This window comes from Tenrec ecaudatus, chromosome 16 (assembly GCF_050624435.1).
Source record: "Tenrec ecaudatus isolate mTenEca1 chromosome 16, mTenEca1.hap1, whole genome shotgun sequence".
NCBI lineage: Eukaryota > Metazoa > Chordata > Mammalia > Afrosoricida > Tenrecidae > Tenrec > Tenrec ecaudatus.
In genome coordinates, this window is record NC_134545.1 from 40,885,199 (window position 1) to 40,904,028 (window position 18,830).

The 18,830-nt window shown below is 41.6% G+C and overlaps 1 protein-coding gene and 1 pseudogene across 4 annotated transcripts in view; one reads left to right on the forward strand and one right to left on the reverse strand.

Annotated features, from left to right (window-relative positions):
• Positions 1 to 18,830, forward strand: part of KCNMA1 (potassium calcium-activated channel subfamily M alpha 1) — a 992,499-nt gene that overhangs the window by 129,626 nt on the left and 844,043 nt on the right. The gene's annotated exons all lie outside the window — the stretch shown is intronic.
• Positions 12,561 to 14,365, reverse strand: LOC142429278 (phosphatidylinositol 4-phosphate 5-kinase type-1 alpha pseudogene; annotated as a pseudogene).

Sequence of the window (18,830 nt, forward strand, 5' to 3'; positions counted from 1 at the left end):
TGCAACACTGGGCTCACCCATGAGAACAATTGTGAGGATGGTGCAGAATGGAACAGTGTTCTGTTCGTTGTGCGTACAGTTACTATGGGTTGGAACTGACTTGATGGCACCTGACAACTAAGGAGTTCTGATGTTTTGATGGAGTACTAGACTTTCTACTCAAAATTATTTACAGCCTCAGAATCCCAAAGGACAGTTCTACTCTGTCTTAAGAGGTCATTCTGAGTCAGAATGGACTCACTGCCACTATCAGACTTGGTTTTGCCTGTTGGATATGCAAAGAGGTTAGATATATGACCCGCTCCCCCGAGATTACAGTAAGTACCATTGAGTAGAAAGGTAGATCCAAGGGATCGTAATTTTAGCAAAACACCTGAACTTCTTGCAAGGGTTGTTGTTGCTAGGTGCCATCAAATTGCTTCATACTTAGAGTGACCATATGTACAACGGAACATGGTCTGTTCTGCGTGATCCTGTGCCACCCTCCCTACGGTTGCTGTGCTTGAACTCATTTCTGTAGCCCATTGTGTTAATCCATCGCATTGAGGTTCATCTTTTTTGCTAAATTCCTATAAAGGTAGCATTAGTTAAAAAAAATAATTAAAAAAAGTAGTACAGTAAAGTTGAAGATTCCCTGCAGTAGGATGGGACATTTGGGCAATTTGGAGCACCCTATCATCAATAGAGAAATTGGGCAACTGTTGGGTGAATGGCTTCTTTTTGGGGGGAGTATAGAGATTCCTGGTTAAGAGTCAGTATCTTCAGACTTGGCTCTGATAATCTCTAACATCTGAGAGTTTTATCTGTCTTTAAAAATAATAGCACTATCTTTGAAAGTTCAAAAGAGAAGTTAAAATTTTTTAATTAAAAATTTTTAAAAAGTAAATTTCCCTACCACTTAGTAATCACTATCTTAAACATGAGGAGGAAATAATTAAGAAATTATCCTATGGGTATATACAGCTTGAAGGAACCAGAAAGAATTGATGGAGTGGTAGGAATAATATTAATATAATGGAATCATACTTTGTATCTTCAATCTGACAGAGTATTAATTTGCCCATAAAAAAGAAAAGTTAATCGGAAGGAATTGCTGAGCATTGGATAAACATTTCTTCATTATAACATATTATTTTAAAAAATATCTTAGTAAGGTCTTGAAAATTTTTAAGAATTACTTCCTGTTAACAAAAATGATTTCCATTTTAAAACTTTGAGTTCAACAATAAAAGGTGAGAAAATTACATTTACATGCTTCCTCCTACTTCCTGTACTTAATTCCCTATTTCAATTACTAACATTTCCTAGAATAAAACCTAGACAAACTCATTGCCTTTGGAGTTGATGCCGACTTATAGCGACGCAATAGGATAGGGTAGAACGCCCCTGTGGGTTTCTGAGATGCTGTTTTACATGTAGGAAGTAGAAAGGGCAAGTAGAAAGCCCCCGCCACTATGCCACCAGGGCTTCAAGTCCAGAATAATTTAACTTAAAGTGTTTTCCTTATGCAGGGATTCAGCTTTGTTCCTTCTAGTTTATTCATCCATTCTAAAATCGGAAGTTCTGTATTTTGGTATTTTATTTGTTTTCTTTGAGCTAAAAGTAACTTTCCTTGTCTTATTGAACCTATTTTATTCATGTACTGCTTTCATATTACTAGAGACTTGTAAAGACGTTCTTGTTTCTAATTGTGTGCATAGGCGTTCTGACTTTTTCCCTTTTTCTTATGTTGCTTATGCCTAACTTGGGCACTTCGTTTTAGCCTTTATAGTTGCTGTGGTAGATACAGATTTTCTGGCTCCTTTTGTAACTCACTTGCCACCTTGGCCTTTGTGTCTTAGCTGAAGTTTTAGATCCCTTTTGATGCGTAAGCACATTGGAGAATAACAAGGCTGAGAGAAGATGTAAGAGTTCTCAGTTCGAGTTTATGTATCTTTGGGTTAGGAGGGACTTTCTTCTGAAATTCTATGAACTGCCCTATCCCTAAGTTCATTTCATGCTTGGGGAGCATGCCTGTCTTTCAAGAGGATAACTTTGAGCTAGATGATCCTCTCAATGAAGAATTGAGCCTTGAGCTTCTCTGAGAGAGAGGCCTAATTGTTCACACCACTGTATTACGGATGTCTTCCTAGTAGTTTCTAACCTATCCTGCCAGCACTTCCCCCATCAAGCCAGGAAAAGACAAAATGTCGCCACAGTTGCGTATCGCCAAATGCGTAGGAAGCAGTCAGAAGTCTCAGGATTGTGTTTCTGAGGAATGGGCTGGTATTACTAACGCATTCTTGCCAATTCATCTTCCCCCATTGCTACCAGCGATCTCCACCTTCAAATGAGGGCATGAGGTAGCTTTCTCCTTTTCCTTGCTTTGTCTTATTGTGTATTGTGATCTGGCTCCACTTTGCCATTTTTCTCTAGAAGCCTCCTTGAGCATCTTTTTTTAAATGTGCTTTCACAAGCTCAGCCCAGATATATGAAATCAGATTCCTCTAGGAGTGCTATACATACATTTATATATTTTTAGCAAGTTTCCAAGGTAGTTCTAACCATCCGCCAAGTTTTTGATACATTTTAAGTTTCCTTTAAGATTCGTTCCAACCCTAAGATTCCATGATTCATTCTGTTCTGTTCTGCAAGAAGGGAGGGGTGTTAGCATGGGAATTCTTTCCGCCGTATTCCCAGATTTTCCTATTTGAAATGTTCCTTCACTGTGTGAAAGAAGAAATCAAACAGCCGCTCTTATTTTAATCATTTCTTTTTTGAATTGTAGGTAAGTAGGGGGAGGTTAGAGGACATCTCTTTTTGCCTTTCACAATGACCTAAAATACACAATATCTTTGAATAAACTTGCCCCTCGGTTCCGGTATAGATAGGCAGCCCTGTCTGCACTTTAAAATCATTTTGGGAACTTGTTAAAAATACAAATGCTGGGCCTCATCCAGCCTTTGGTCTGGGTTGGGCCAAAGCATTGATCTTGTTAACATCCCCCGCTTTTCTATTTAATGCGCTTCCAGGATATAGAAAACGTATTTTTTTATTTAATCATCTTATGACGCTCCATCGTTCAATGGCATTCAGCACAGTTGTACATATGTTGCCATCAACTGTTCCAAACATTTTCTTTCTCCTTGAGCCCTTGGCATCGGCTCCTCTTTCCCCCTTCCTCCCCTACCCTCCCACCATTGTCAATCCTCGATCAATTATATATTATTGTTGTCATTTCATGTCTTAAACTGTCTGTTGTCTCCCTCCACCCACATTTCTGTTATTCATCCCCCTGGAGGGTGGACTATATATCCAACCTTGTGATGGGTTCCTCCTTAGAAAATGTATTTTGACTAATTAAATCATTCCTAAATAATGTGTACTTAGAACAGCATGGACTGTGTTGAAAGCATGGAATTTGGAGTGTGAATAGACTTTATCCCCTGGCTCTCTGTGTGTAAACAGGCAAGTGACATACTCAACTTATTTATTCCTCAGCCTTCTTAAATAACATAGGTGTCGTCTTATGCAAAATCTACCTTGTACTGGTTCAAGAATTATTTTTGAGGACCAAAATTACTTTCAGATAATATGAACTCAATGTTATGCCAGTTTTCTGTTGGCCAGTGTTTATTTGGTATATTATCTTCTTTCTCTTTATTGCCAACCTTTCTAGAAGATTGTTTTTCTTTCTTTCTTTTTTTAATTAAAAGATCATTTCATTGGGGGCTCTTACAACTCATAACAATCCATATATCAATTGTATCAAGCATATTTGTACATATGTTGTGATCATTATTTTCTAGAAATTTATTTTCTATTGAATCCTTAGTATCAGCTCCTCTCCTTCCCACCCCCGGTAGCCCCTTGATATATTATAAATTAGGTAGTATTATTTTCATATCTTACACCAACAGCTTTCTCCCTTCCCCCATGGTTTTTGTTGTTCGGAGAGGGGTGTTTGGTTATGTGTTGATCATTGCTATCGGTTCCTGCTTCCTTTCCCCACCTTCTTCTTACCCATCTAGTATCACTATTCCCATTCCTGCTCCTGGATTCTGTGTGTCGTGAGCTCTTAGCTCTTATCTGTACCTGTGCACATGCTCCAGTCTAGCCTAAAGTGAAAGGCAGGACTGGGGTCATGATAGTGATGGGCGAGGAAGCCTTAATGAACCAGAGGAATATTGTGTGTTTCACTGTGCCCTGGTTGACTCATCCCTTCCCTGTGGCCCCTCTGTGAAGGATGTCCCATCGTCTACAGATGGGTCTGTGTTTTAGATTACTCCTTTGTAATCCCCAAATTATTTAATTTTATTCACCCTCCTAATGCAGCCTGACACTATTTTTAACAGATAATTTCAATCCACTTATATTTATGATAATCACCATGTATGACTTTTTGTTGCCATTTCGTTTTTGTTTCTCTTTGCCATCTTTTTTCTTTCCTCTGTTTATTTCCTTTCCTGTCTTATTCTGAATGTTTGGCATTCTCTTCACTTTCCCTTTATTGGTCCAGTAGCTACAGATCATATTCTAGACCTTTAGTGATTACTCTTAATTTTTAGCATATGTACTGAACTATATATTTTAAAGTAACATCAATAGGTAATTATTGCTAAAATTGTTGGTGTCAGGTGCTATCTAGTCAATTCCTGCTCATAGTGACTTTAGGCCCAACAGAACAAAACGTTTCCCTGTCCTGCTCAATTATCCTCCCTGTAACTGAGCCCATTGTTGCAGCATGCAAAGAGTCCATCACATGTTGATGGAATTTATTAAAATGCACAATATAGTCAAATTACTAAAACGGCTCTTATTACTGCCACACAGCAGTTAAATGCTTGTTTGCTAACTCCAAGAAACTGCCAGCCACCAGCGTGGCAGTGTACATCATCCAGTGGTTCTATGGTAGAAAGACCGGTGATGCGCTCTGATTAAGCCACAGTCTAGGAAACTCTGTGGGGTGGTTCTAGTCTGCCACATGGGTTCATTATGAGTCAGAAAAAGCTTAACAACACCTGTCAACACTAATAGAAATATGATTGTTTTACCTAAAGGGCTACCATCATATTTATCTATGAGTATATTCTCAAAAATCTGTATATATTAGACTGCGTTGTTTAGATAATCAAAACTAGTGACATTCATGTATGTCTAAGAAGGACTTTTATATCAAGAAGTGATTTTATATCAAGAAGGCATCCCAGCCGAGGCCAACTCAACTCCATGGGCTTGATGTTGGTCAGAACCTTCTGATGACGCAGAAAGGTGAAAAGTGATGCAGGGAGATCACAGGCTGGTGGGTGCAGAGTCCCATGGATCCAAGGTCAGTGGGAACTTGTCAGGATGTCCACAGTTCCCAGATTGGCTGCCAGGGTTCATAGCCTACACAAGGCCATTCCTGGAGGCAGGTACAGTGTCCCCCCAAGAAAGACAGCAAAGGGCCAGAGAGAGGAAGAGAATTTATCGCTCTCATTCTTATGGAAGAGGCCACATCCCCACAGTCATCATCAGGCTGTGACTTGATTGATAGATTGGATTCTCCCTCTACCCTACACTTTCACACAGGTGCAAGTTGACAGAAAATCTAATTGTCACATGGAGCAGATGAAGATTCTCTAGAAGAATATATATTCTATCTATCTATCTATCTATCTATCTATCTATCTATCTATCTATCTATCTTTCTATCTATATACTGTCTGAATAATGTCAGTTTTTTCACAATTAGAGGGATTCTTGTTTGGGTGCAGTGTTTGTCTGGGCTTACCACAACGTTCCATATGTGTTTTGTAGTTTGTAAAGTTTTACTTCTGAGGATCTAATTAGATAAAATTCTCAAAGTTACATATCTTATTATAATACTACAAAGAAGAGTAGCTGGTGAGTTGATTTGAACTCATAGCCTCATAAGGGCCAGAGTTGTTCTGTGCTCCAAAGGGCTTTCAATGGCTGCTGTTTCAGTAGATTGTCTTTCTTCTGAAGTACCTGTGGACTCAAACTTTTAACCTTCAAGTCAGCATCCAAGTGCATTAGTGATTTGCACACAGTAAGTGCTTAGTAATTAGTAACTATTGAGTGGAGACCAAACTGAACTTCTTTTTCACAATTTCCCAGACTTGATTCATTACTTTGCCTTGTACCTCTTGAAATCAGGTTCTTAGCTTGCATTTCCCCCCTGCCTCTGACCCTGAGCTAGAGAGTCTGGACCTGCCACACTCTACCTTGCTGGGTCACCTGGAGGCAGGAGGAAAGTCAGGGTTGTTAAATCAATCATGATGATACTGGGAGGAATTACTGGCGAATTAGCAGAATAATGAGAGGGAGGGTTGGCCAGATGGAGGTAGGTGTGAAACAGAGCTTTGCTGGATGGAGTTGTTTTTGCACAACATATTGATCTCCTTGGCTAGCAGGGAAAAACATTCACAGCTCTGTGCCACACTTCAGGAGTGGCTGGTGGTAGGGGAAAGGTGGACCCCTCAGTTGGCTTTCTTCAGCTCTCTGTTCAGATACTGCACCAGCATTTCCATTGCTCCCTTGGCAATGCAAGGACTGGTTACTAAGTGAGGCTGGGCTGATACTGTTCCAAAGGCGGCTGGGTGCAGTTTCTCTGGGGAGTGGGGTAGATACCCATGCCTGCTGTCCATGAACTGACCATGACACAGGGAAGTCTGGCTAGAAATCGAATTCATAGCTTGGAGTGCTTGAGCTTGCCCATCTCTGACAGGCCCTGAAGAGAGTAGGGCAAGTAGTAGTATTGTCCACCGTCAACCCATTCAGTTTGCCGTATTATGGCCACTTGCATGTTGCTGTGGTATTAAAAGATGTACCACCGGTGTTTCAGACACCAGCTTGGTTGACAAGTTTCAATGGAGTTTTCAGATTCCATTCAGATTAGGAAGAAAGATCTTGCGAATTAACTTCTTTTTGGAAAAAATATATTTTATTGTTTTCAATTCAGGGGGGCTGCTTTCCCATTAGCTAATAAAAATAAATAAGGGTTAGCTATTTTTTAAATTCTCAAACATAAGTTAACTTTGAAAGCCAAAGAGTAGGCTAGTGCCTTACACTTGTGCAAGAAAGGGTGCTGCTATACCAAGAAGAAGCTACTTTTCCAGGGGTGTATTTTAGTCCTTCAGTTATTGTTTTTCAACAGGTTAGTGGCCTAAAATTCACACACTAATTGTGCATGATCCTTCAATTATTTTTAATCTCCCTTCATACCCACTGTCTTCGACTACTCATGACTGTCGATCTTGCCTCATGCTTAAAACTTGAGGGTCATCATGATCATTCTCTTCTTAAAAGACAGTAATCATGGTGGAATAATTTCATAACAACATGCTTTTGAGTGTTAATTTTGTAAATTCAATATGAATTGACTATTAATTAAAAAAAACTTTTATCTGGATATATATGTATATATTTTCTACATGATCTCTATTTTTTAAAAATTAGTTGGGATTTAATACATATATCATTCCATATTTGTTCACTCCCTATGTACTCGTGTATAAACAGTTTTTTCAGCACATTTAAAAATAATCATTTTATTGGGGGTTCATACAGCTTTTATCACAGTCCATCCATCCATTCTGTCAAGCACATTTGTACATTAGTTGCCATTACCTTTCTGAAAACATTTTCTTTCTACTTGAGCCCCTGGTATCAGCTCCTCATTTTTCCTCCCCCTCCCCCCACCTTCCCTCCTTCACGAACCCTTGATAATTTATAAATTATTATTATTTTGTCGTGTCTTACACTGTCCAACATCTCCCTTCGCCCATTTTTATCTTGCCCATTCCCCTGGGGGGGATTATATATAGATCATTGTGATCAGTTCCCCCTTTCGGCCCCACCTTCCCCTTCCCCTCCTGGTATCACTACTCATTATTGGTCCTGAGGGGTTTATCTTTCCTGAATTCCCTGTGTTTCCAGCTCTGATCTGTACCAGTGTACATCCTCTGGTCTAGCCAGATTTGTATGGTAGAATTGGGGGTCATGATAGTGGGGGGTGTATGTGAGGAAACATTAAATAAGTAGAGGAAAGTTGTATGTTTCATCATGGCTATACTGCACCCTGACTGTCTCATCTCCTCCCCATGACCCTTCTGTAATGGGGTGACCACTTGCCTACAGATGGGCTTTGGGTCTCCACTCTGCGTTCCCCCTCATTCACAATGATATGATTTTTGTTCTTTGATGCCTGATACATGATCCTGTCAATACCTCATTATCACACAAGCTGGTGTGCTTCTCAGCTAAATGGCCACTTGTTTATCTTTAAGCCTCTAAGAGCCCAGATGCTATATCTTTTGATAGCCCGGCACCATCAGCTTTCTTCACCACATTTACTTATGCACCTGCTTTTTCTTCAATGACTGTGTCAGGAAGGTGAGCATTCTGGAATCAGCACATTTTTAATGCAGTTTTTCTGGTAAAATTAGGTGCCTCAGCTGATGTTCAGGTCGGCTTATACTTGAGTATATATGGTAATTTAAAAATAGTTTTATTGACATGTAATCCATATATCATACAATTCAATGTTTAAATATATTAAAGAGAGTTGTGTATTCATCACCTTAATCAATTTTAGGACTTCCCCTCCCCCATTTTGCATTAGTTCTGTTTCCCCTCAACTTTCCCTACAATAACCCTAAGAAACTATTAATCTAGTGTCTGTCTCTATAGCTTACCTATTCTGAGTTTCATATAAAGAAAATAATTCAAATTAGCAGAAAAATAAAAAGGAAAAACCCCACAAACAAACAAAACAAAACAAAAACCAGAACAAAGGGGTCCCCACCCACAGGTTGAGAACTGCTATTACAAAACATCCCATCATGGGACGTACTATAGTTCTGTGGATAGTTTCATTAATTTAGCCAATGTATAGAATTTAAAACACTGTTGAGAAAAGGAAAGTATACTACATAAGACACCTTTTGAGACTGAAATACATGCACAGGTTAAAAACTTAAGTCACTAGACATTACACACACAATCATTCACTAAGGCAGAACTATGTCTGCTGGACTAAGACATGTCATAAAAAGCAAACCCAAATCCAAACTTCCTGCTCTTGAGTCAATACCCTACAGGACAGAGTAGCACCGCCCCTGTGAGTTCCTGAGACTGCCACTCTTCATGGGAGTAAAAGCCCGTCTTCCCTCCTTCGAGTGGGGAGTGGTGTCCAGAATACGTAACCACTATACCACCAGGGTCCCTTAAAATAAAAAAAAGAAAAGAGAGTATGAAAATAGCAAATACAGGGCAGTATTAAATTGCTAATTATTAGGCACCCTCAATATAGGCGATTTGAATCAAAGTTCAATAACTTCCGAATCCACAACCTGGTGGTAGCAGTCATCTGCTTCTTCTCACACTAGAGTTTTTCAACCATAAGTCCAATAGAGTGTTTTCGTTCCTTTAATTTGCTACAAGTGTACTTAGAGTACACTCCAGTTCACTCAGTGGGGGTTTCCAAATGGAATCTTTCTGGTGCGGCCTATGAAGGATGTTGTGCACCTCAAAAGCACAAAGCCTAAAGCCCTGGTTGTCCATAGCACTTTGCCTGGATCACCAAGGACTGGATAAAAGCTAGGTGAACGTGCCTGATTAGGAACATATAACCAGACGTATTCTCCCATCCGTGAGTCTTTATTCTTATGCTGATTGGCGCTTGGGTTGTTTCTAGCTTCTTGCTGTTTTAAACTGTGCTGGTGACATGGGAGAATATTTCTCTGTTCATGTTATGTCTTTTTCTTCTTTGGGTTACATACCCAGCAGAGGCATTGCTGGATAATAGGGGTTTTCTGTTTCCAGTCGTTTCAGGTAGTGTCCTTTCACTTTCCACAGCATTTAGACATGTTTATAGACCCACTAGCAGGGAGGAGAGTGCCAGTCTTTCTGAACCCTCTTCAACGTTTGTTGTGTATCTGTTTTTGTTTTTAATTGGGCTATCATTATAGGTGTAAGGTGGTATCTTTATTGTTTTGATTTGCATCTCCCAGATGTCTAGTGATCACAAGCTTTTTTCATTATTTGTTAGTCATATAAGTGTTATTTTTGGTGAATTGTCTGTGTCTTTTGTCTATTTTTAATTTGATTACTTTTCTCTTACTATGTTGCCACACAGTGCTATATATTATAAAAATCAATCCCTTGTCTATTATGTTGTCGCTAAAGATTGTTTCCCCAGGGCATGGGCTCTCTTTTCACTCTTTTGATGAGCATAAGGTTCCAGTCATTTATTATTGTCAAAATTATATTTGGTACTCTGTTTATTCCTACCACAAGGGCTTTACCTTTCTCCCTATCTTCTGGTTGATGATATTTCTAGATCTAAGATTTACATTTAGGTCTCTGATCCATCTTGAGTTTGTTTTGTATAGGGGAAAGGTATAGATCCTGTTTCATTCTTCTGCAGATGGCTATATAATTTTGCCAGCACCATTTGTAGAAGAGGTGTTTTTCTTTCCCTCATTTAATTTTCTTTGGCCCTTTATCAAAGATCAGTTGCCTGCAGGTGGATGGATTTATCTGAGTTTTGTATTCTGTTCCATTAGTCTATTTCTCTATCACTGCACCAGTGCCAGGCTGTTCAGATTAATGTGGCTTTATAATAAATTTGCAGGCTGGAGGGTGGGTGACCTCTTACTTTGTTCTTCTTTTTAAGGAGTTCCTAGCTCTCCTTCCTCTCCATAAGAAGGTGGTAATTAGTTTTTCCATTTCTTTAAAGAATGAAGTTTAGATTTGGATCAGACTTGCATTGTATGTATAGATTGCTTTGAGAGAATTGACATTTTCACAATTAAACCCTCTTTTCCATAAATATGGGCTATTCTTCCATTTGTTTAGGTCTCTTTTGGGTTCTTATAGTAGTGCTCTATAGTTTTCTACGTATAGGTCTTTCCTAGGTTTATTCCTAGATATTTCATCTTTTGTGTGACTGTTGCACATGGTTTTATTTTCTTGATGTCTTTTTCAAAACTCTCTTTACTAGTATGCAAGACTCTAATTTTTTACATGTTAATCTGTGTACTGTGACTTTATCAAATCCTTCAGTTGTTTGCCCAAATCTTTTTGTGTTGTCTTTGGGGATTTTCTACATATAAAATCATATCATCTGCAAATAGTGATAGTTTTACTTCCTAATTGCCCAATTATAATCTCTTAGTTTCTTTTTGTCGCTAATGGTTTTAGCTAAGATTGCCAGTATGATTGATATTGAATAAGAGTGGTGATAGAAGGCATTTTTTTTCTAAACAACTGATAAAAGTTTAATACATTAAAACCAGAGATTTATCACTTATATTGCATTTGCCATTTCTGAACAATACAAAGAGGCAAATAGTGACATTTCATAAAAATTTTGATACGTCATTCCCCAAGACCCAGCCCTCCCTCACATATTCCCTCTCACTCCTACAGAACTCTGTCCTGAATGAAACACTTAAATACATCATAAATAGTACATTATGAAAAAAAATAGCAAGAACTGTTTCTTTCCTTCTTGTAAAAAAGAACATGGCAGCAAAGACAGGCAGCCAGAAACTGGCTGGAGCTGTCTAACATAGACAGTTACTCGGGGGTACAGACTAAGCTACTATGTCAAGGCAGGGTGGAGAGTCAGAGGGTAACATGGGAGTTCAGTAATCTGCCTGAGGTGTCAGGCCCCCTGCTCTTCCTGACCAAAGTGGGCGGGTCCACCTGATGAAGGACCACCACCTTTGGAGTGGATTTGCATAACCCATTTTAACCTTTTCTGCACAAAGAGAGGGGACAGGGCATGTGGCGCAGCACTGACCTCACCCAAGGCAAGAGTCTGCTGGCTCCCCACATATGTTTAAGAAAATAGTTTCTCACTTCATAAAATCTGGACTGCCTGCTCCACTGACACAGGTGTCCCTCCCCCCCAGCTTCAAAAACAGCAGAACACTGTGGGAACAAAAGGGGAAGAACAAAGAGGAGATCTCCTTTGGAGAAGGCGCAAAAATTCCTTTGATAAGTCTTTATATTTAGAAAACAAGCAGAATGCATTTCAAATTGCAAGACAGTAATAATCATGATGGCTTGGCAGTCACTCAGGTCCTGCCTAGAAAGGGAGCTATTTCTCAGCCCCATTGTTTTAAAACGAAAGGGGTAGAAATTACCCCAGGTCCCACTCTCCATTCCTTCAGCCTTAACAAATCCATCCAGAGAGACATGGAAGGAGAGAGGCTCCTGGCAGAGCAAACACCACTTCTGCTTCGTGAACCCGGGCTCTTCGAAGGGAGTCCTGTGAACACACATAATCAGCTCTCTGATACTTTTGATGTGAACGAGTCCTCAGTTGAAATGTGTGCTGTGCACTTTTTTTTCCTTTAAGAAAAAGAGTTTTTTAAGTAAAATAAATAAAGGTTTGGAGGTGGTTAAAGACCTTCATGCCACCAAAAACCTTTCCGAAGATTGCAGGGATCTTCGGCAAAGAGCTAAGATAGGATAATGTGCCAGCCAGTCTGTCCTGAGGGAATCAGGAGCCCACCTCCTGGTGAAAGGTGGATGAGGGGGAAGAAAACCACGTCCAGCACCCACACTTCGTGGAAGCCAACACGAGCCAGTTGGAAATACACGCCACCCCGCTCTGGCGAAGAGGAGCGCTGCTGTCCTCAACTGTCCAAGGCACTGATGCCCAGTCCCGAGGAAGGGGAGGAGGAGCAGGCTCTTCTTCAGGCAGGAGAGCGCGAGCCAGCGAGCTCCTCTGGCCTCCGTGACACTCCTTTTCCTTTCGATGATCAAGAAGAAACTCAGCACTGCTGGGGACCACAGAGGCTTCGAGGTCTTACTCCAGGGGCGCCGAGGCTTGACACTCAATGGGAGAACTCTGGCTCTGTAATTTCAAGCTTTTCCAGGAGGGATGAACTTGCAGCTAGCACGTGCAAATCCTGTCCAGCTCCACGTGTGGAGCTGGGGTCGGAAATAAATGACTCATTGGTTTCTTCCATAGGTGGAGTCTGAGGTAAAACATCCGGGCGACCGAGGTGGACACCTGGCTCCACTTCCGCCTTTGTGGTCACTTGGGCCTTGTGTTCCCCAGAGACTGTTGGCTGGCAGTAGGAGTTGCCGCTGGAGCCTGCTCGCCAAGAGAAAGACGCTCCAGACCGAAACTTTTTGGAAGGAGAAGGCTTCAAGGGGATCTTCTTGAACACTGTGTTGCACATGAAGCGCTGGAACTGTTCAGCATAGAAGCCTGGGCGATGCACTGACATGGTGTCCCCATCGTGTACCAGAGCTTTCCAAGAGTGCTCCAACTTCTTAATAAACCTGTACGACTGTAGAATGTCAATGATGCCAATATAAAGCAGCAACCTTTCCCCTTTATTATTCCGGGCAGGGATGCCACCCATATGGTCATCAGTTTCCATCGTGCCGCCGCGCCTCGCCTCGCCTTGGATGGATTCCATGGCTGTGGAATACAGAGCCTTTTGGGGGGCTGGTCTTCGAGTGTCAGTTGAATTCTGTGCTTCACTGCCTACTGCTTCTCGTTGTGCATGATCTGTGTTGTGGACGGATACCAAAAGGCTGTAGTCCATTATCTTGAAGCTCTGAAGCACCAAACAGTCACGCTGCAGGGTCTTACACAGAGCATTGTACATGTCAGCATCCAAAAAAAGACCGTCAGGTATGTCTTGTATGAAGTCCAGGTCTTTAAGGGTGGGGAGAGGCTTGTCTCGCTCTTTTTGAGAAGCCCGCCGTTTGTAGGTTGAGCCCTTAAGGTCATATTTGACATGCATTTTGACTGATCGCGGCAAGAGATTGTTCATCACTACAATTCGAATATTCTTACCACCTGCCTGCACACAGTACAATCCATAGAATTTAGGGAGCAGCGTCCGAGGGTTCTGGTTGAGGTTCATGTAGTATCCTGGAAGTAGCTTCTGGAGAAACTCCGCTTCTTTATGCTGGACCGTCTTAATGATGAGTTCATCATCACTGGACACGTAGAAAAGGGAGCCACTAGCCCCAGAGTTGCAGAGTTCAATCAGGGGCTCACTGCAAAGAGAGTACAAGTAATCATCAGGCCGGATGCCAAATAGCTCCCGAAAGTAGCGGAAGGCAACTGGTGCATATGTATTGAAACGAAAGTCATTGTAGTGATGAGCAGGAGTCAGATTACCCCCTTCGCTTTGTACCTGGGGAAGAATATACTCTCCACCACGTAGAAATTTTGCATGAGGACATCCCGTTCTGGTTTGGTACTTAGGCTCCCCACAGTGTGAGTAATGCCTAATTGGGTGGCACCTTTCAAAGCTGATGAGGTTGTCTTTTTATATGTTGTTTCTCCTGTGGAATCAACACTCCGGTGGCCTATTTTCTTAATGGGCATGCCAGAGGCACAAGGCACCTGCGGACGAGGTGTTGCAGGAATCCGCGAGTGAATACGCGGTCGCGGTCGTCGACGGCCCTGAGGAGGCCGTCGCCATCTTGGTAGCCCCCCAACTCAGCGCCCTCGCTCCCTTTCAAGCGAGCACGTCTCCTCGGAATCGAATCTTCCTCACGTCTCTTCACAGAACGCGCGTCCCGGGGGCCACCTCCCCGGATAGAAGGCATTTTTGCATGGTTTCCATTTCCAGCAGAAATATTTTCAATTTCTCCCCACTGGGTGTGATGTTGGCAATTGGATTTTGTATATGGCCTTTATTATATTGATGAATTTCCCTCCTTTTCCTATTTTGTTGAGTGTTTTTATCAGAAATGTATATTGGTTATTGTCAAATACCTTTTCTTTGTTGATTTATGCAGTTGTTTATCCTCCTGTGGGGGGAGAGGGCGTGTTATCTGTCGATCATTGCAATTGGCTCCCCCTGCCTCCCCCCTGCTCCTACGTTCTTCCTACCCTCTTGGTATCGCTACTCCAAAATCTGACCTGAATTCCATGTGTCTGCACCAGTGTACATGCTCTGCTCTAGCCAGAACTGAAAGGCAGGACTGGGGTCGTGATAGTGAGGAACCAGGAAGCCTCAAAGAGGCAGAGGAATATTGTGTGTTTCATCAGTGCTATACTGTGCCCTGGTTGACTCATCCCTTCCTTGTGACCCTTCTGTGAGGGATGTCCTATTGTCTACAGATAGGTTTTGGGTATCTGCTCTGATGTCTCTCATTCTCAACAATACATTTGATTTTTTCTTTATTTGTTTGTTTTGGGTCTTCTGGTGCCTGTCAACTGATTCCATATGACACCTGGCACCCTATGATCAACAGGCTAGTGTACTTCTTCCATGTGGACTTGTTTCTTCTCTGCTAGATGGCTGCTTGTTTAACTTAAAGTCTTTAAGACCCCAGATGCTGTACCTTTTGATAGCCAGGGCACCATCAGCTTTCTTCACCACATTTGCTTATGCACCCATTTTGTCTTCAGCAATCATGTTGGAAGGGTGAGCATCACAGAATACCAGGTTGTTAGAACAAAGTGTCCTTGTGCTGAGGGATGGCTTGAGCAGAGGCCCAAAGTCTGTCCACTTCCCCAATGTATTGCCATATAAATATATGTACCTGGGCCAATACTTCTATTTTTATGAATTAATATATTTACATAAGTGCACACCTATGTTTATACCTGTATCCATAGCTTTGCTTCCTAGATCTTTCCTCTGTTTCCTTTTACGTTCCTCCTGCCTCACCATCATGCTCACCCTTCCTCTGCCTCTTAATAATTCCTATCAGCTAGATTGCTGTTGTTCCCCTGTGTATGGCATTGTTTGCTCACCATTCCTTTCTCCCACCTCTTCCTTCCTCCCAGGTCTCCCTGGAACCTGATTCAGTCCCATTGCTTTCTCCTCGGGCTTCTTTTCCATGGCTATCTTATATTTGTAGACAAAACACCAACAGTGACAAAACAAAAGGAAAACCAAAGATTGAATAAAAAGAGAGAAAAACAAACAAAAAACCTAGCAAATCCCCACCCTCCCGCCCTGGAAAAAGCATACATAATTTAATTCCAAGTCTGTCCACTGACCTTTATTACTGTCTCACCACCAGTCCTGGGGGTTCCGGGAACAACTCCTCTTAGCCTGAAATCTATTTTGGAGACTCCTCAGGGGTTTGGTAGCTTGGCTTTGCTCCTATTGCTGGTTTGTTGTGTTTCCTTCCTGACCGGACACACTCCCCACCGTGTGTCCCCAGTATTGTCCTCTGATGCGGTATGCTCTAGTAAGAGGACATCATGTCTCGAGCTATTCTCGGTCCTACAGTCCTCTCTTTGCAGCTCTGCAGGTGTGTTGTCATCCTCCAGGCTTGGTGTGCAGTATGGGATCTAGACCCCCTCTCTCTCTTTCCTTCTTGGCTCCCTTCTGTATGGACATGACAGGCTGGCCCCTCTCCCCAACCTGCTCCTTTAGTGTTGTCCTCTGTAGCACATATTTCTAAGGGGGTTCAGTGTGGCTATGACTGGGGCCGGCCTTGTAGACCTCTCTGTTCATAAGTTGCTCCATGTAGTTACGTTACCCTCAGAGTTTGGCATGCTGTGGTGGGGTCTGCACTCCCACTTCCAGTTCTGTGGAGACATAAATGATACCCTCCCCCTGGGTGGATTAATGCCCTACTCCCCCAGTGCAATCTTCTCCCCTCTTCCCCCCCACCCCCGCTTCTTTGTGTTGGAATGGCAAGGATATCCTTAGGTTTGGTGCCCAATCACCTGTACCTCAGTCTGTAAAGTGTGAGATAGTGGCTTTTCTTGTGTACCTACTGTGCTGATTATACTCACCTCAGTGGACTTACGTTGTACTTCTTCTTCTGTGACTGGCTAGCTGCACTTAGCATACTTTCCTCCAGCCCTTCCTGTGAGATGAAGTGCTTCATGCAATCATCAGTCCTTTTCAGTGATGTGTAGTACTCCATTGTGTGTATATGTCAAGAGTTTTCTAATCCACTTGTCCAGTGATTGAAATTAGGTGGTTTCTAATTTCTTTGCAATTGTGAATTGCGCCACAATAAGCAGTGGAGCACAGGCGACTGGTTTTGATCTATTTCTTACTTCTTCTGGGTTATATGCCCAGTAAAGGAATTGCTGGGTCATTAGGTGACTCAATTTCCATTTGCTTTAAATATCACCAGATGGCTTTCCACAGTGGCTTTGCGCAGGACCACTAGCAGTGGAGGAGCATTCCTATCTTGCCACATCCCCTCCAACATTTGTTGCTTTCTGACTTTCTATTTGGGCTAGCCTCAAGGGTCTTAGGTGGTATCTCATAGTTGTTTCAATTTACATTTCTCTAATGGCTAATGATCAGTAGCATTTTCTCATATGTTTATTGGTCATTCGGGTCTCTTCCCCAGTGAAACTTCTGTTAAGGTGTTTTGTCCACTTCCTCAGGGGGTTAACTGTTTTCCTCTTTTTGTAGGCTAGGAGGGTATTGCAGATTTCAGTAATAAGCCCTTGTTCTGTTGTGTCATTGCTAAAAGTTCTCTCCCAGTGTGTGGGTTTCCTTGTTACTGTCTTGATGAAGTCTTTCAATGCGCACAGGTGTTTTATCCTTAATATATCCCACTTGTTAATTTCAGCTTCATCTGTGTGTGCCCTTCCCGATTTCAATTAGCCTATGTATTTCCTGTGCCAAGGTTCTTAGGTTTGTTCTGATTCCTTCGTTGATGGTCCTTATAGTTTGGGATTTTACTTCTAGGTCTGTGATACACCTTCAATTTGTTCTTGTGCATGGGGTGAGGTAAGGGTCTTGTTTTAATTTTCTACAGGTGGGTATCCATTGTTTCTAGCATCACCTGTTAAAGTGGCCATCCACCTCCCACTTGATGCTCTTTAGGCCCTTGTTAAAGATCAGTTGTCTATATACTGATGGTTTTATTTCTGCGTTTTCTGTTCATTTCCATTGGTCCAAATATCTGTCATTATTCCAGTACAACATAATTTTGACCACTGTGTCTGTATATTCAGAGTTAAAGTCAGGTAAGGTGAGCCCTCCGACTTTGTCCTTCTTGAGGAGTTCTCTCTAATTTGGGCTTCTTCCATTTCCTTATGAAATTGGTGAGCTTTTTGCCCAATTCATTGAAGAAGGTTCTTGGTATTTGAATCAGGAGAGCGTTAAACTTATCTAGTGCCTTGGGTAAGATTGACATCTTTACTGTATTGAGTCTTCCGATCCATGAGCATGGGATATTCTTCCATTTAGGTTTCCTGTGGTAGGGTTCTGTAGTTTTCCACTGTCTTTTGTTTTTTTGTTTAGATATATCCCTAGATATTTCCGTTTGTTCTTGGTTATTGTGAATGGTACTGCCTTCTTGATCTCCTCTTCTGTGGCCTTGTCCGATGTACATAGCAAACCAGTAGAGGTCTACTTGTTGATCTCGTATACTGCCACTCTTGCATATTCCTCTATCTCTGCCAGTACTTCTGCTGTGTAGCATTTGGGTTTTCAGTATATAGAATCATATAGTCTACAAATAGCAATACTTTCACCTCCTTCTCTCCCAGACAAATACATTTAATGTCCGTCCACTGCCTTATGTTGTTAGCTAGGATCTCTAGTACAATGTTGAAGAGGACAGAAAGGGCATCCTTGTCTGGTCCCCTTTTTCAGTATGATTGTTTTAAGCTTTCTCTTTTGACTATGATGTTGGCTATTGACTTTTCATAAATAGGCTCTATTAATTTGAGTAATTCCCCTTCCATTAATATCTTCTTGAGGAATGGCTGTTGGATGTTGTCAGAAGCTTTTCCCGTGTCTATCGATATGATCATGTGATTCTTATTCTATTTCTTATCAATGTGGTGAACAATATTGATGGATATTCCCCTGAATCCCTGGAATGAATCTCACCTGATCATGATGGATGATATGTTTTATATACTTTTG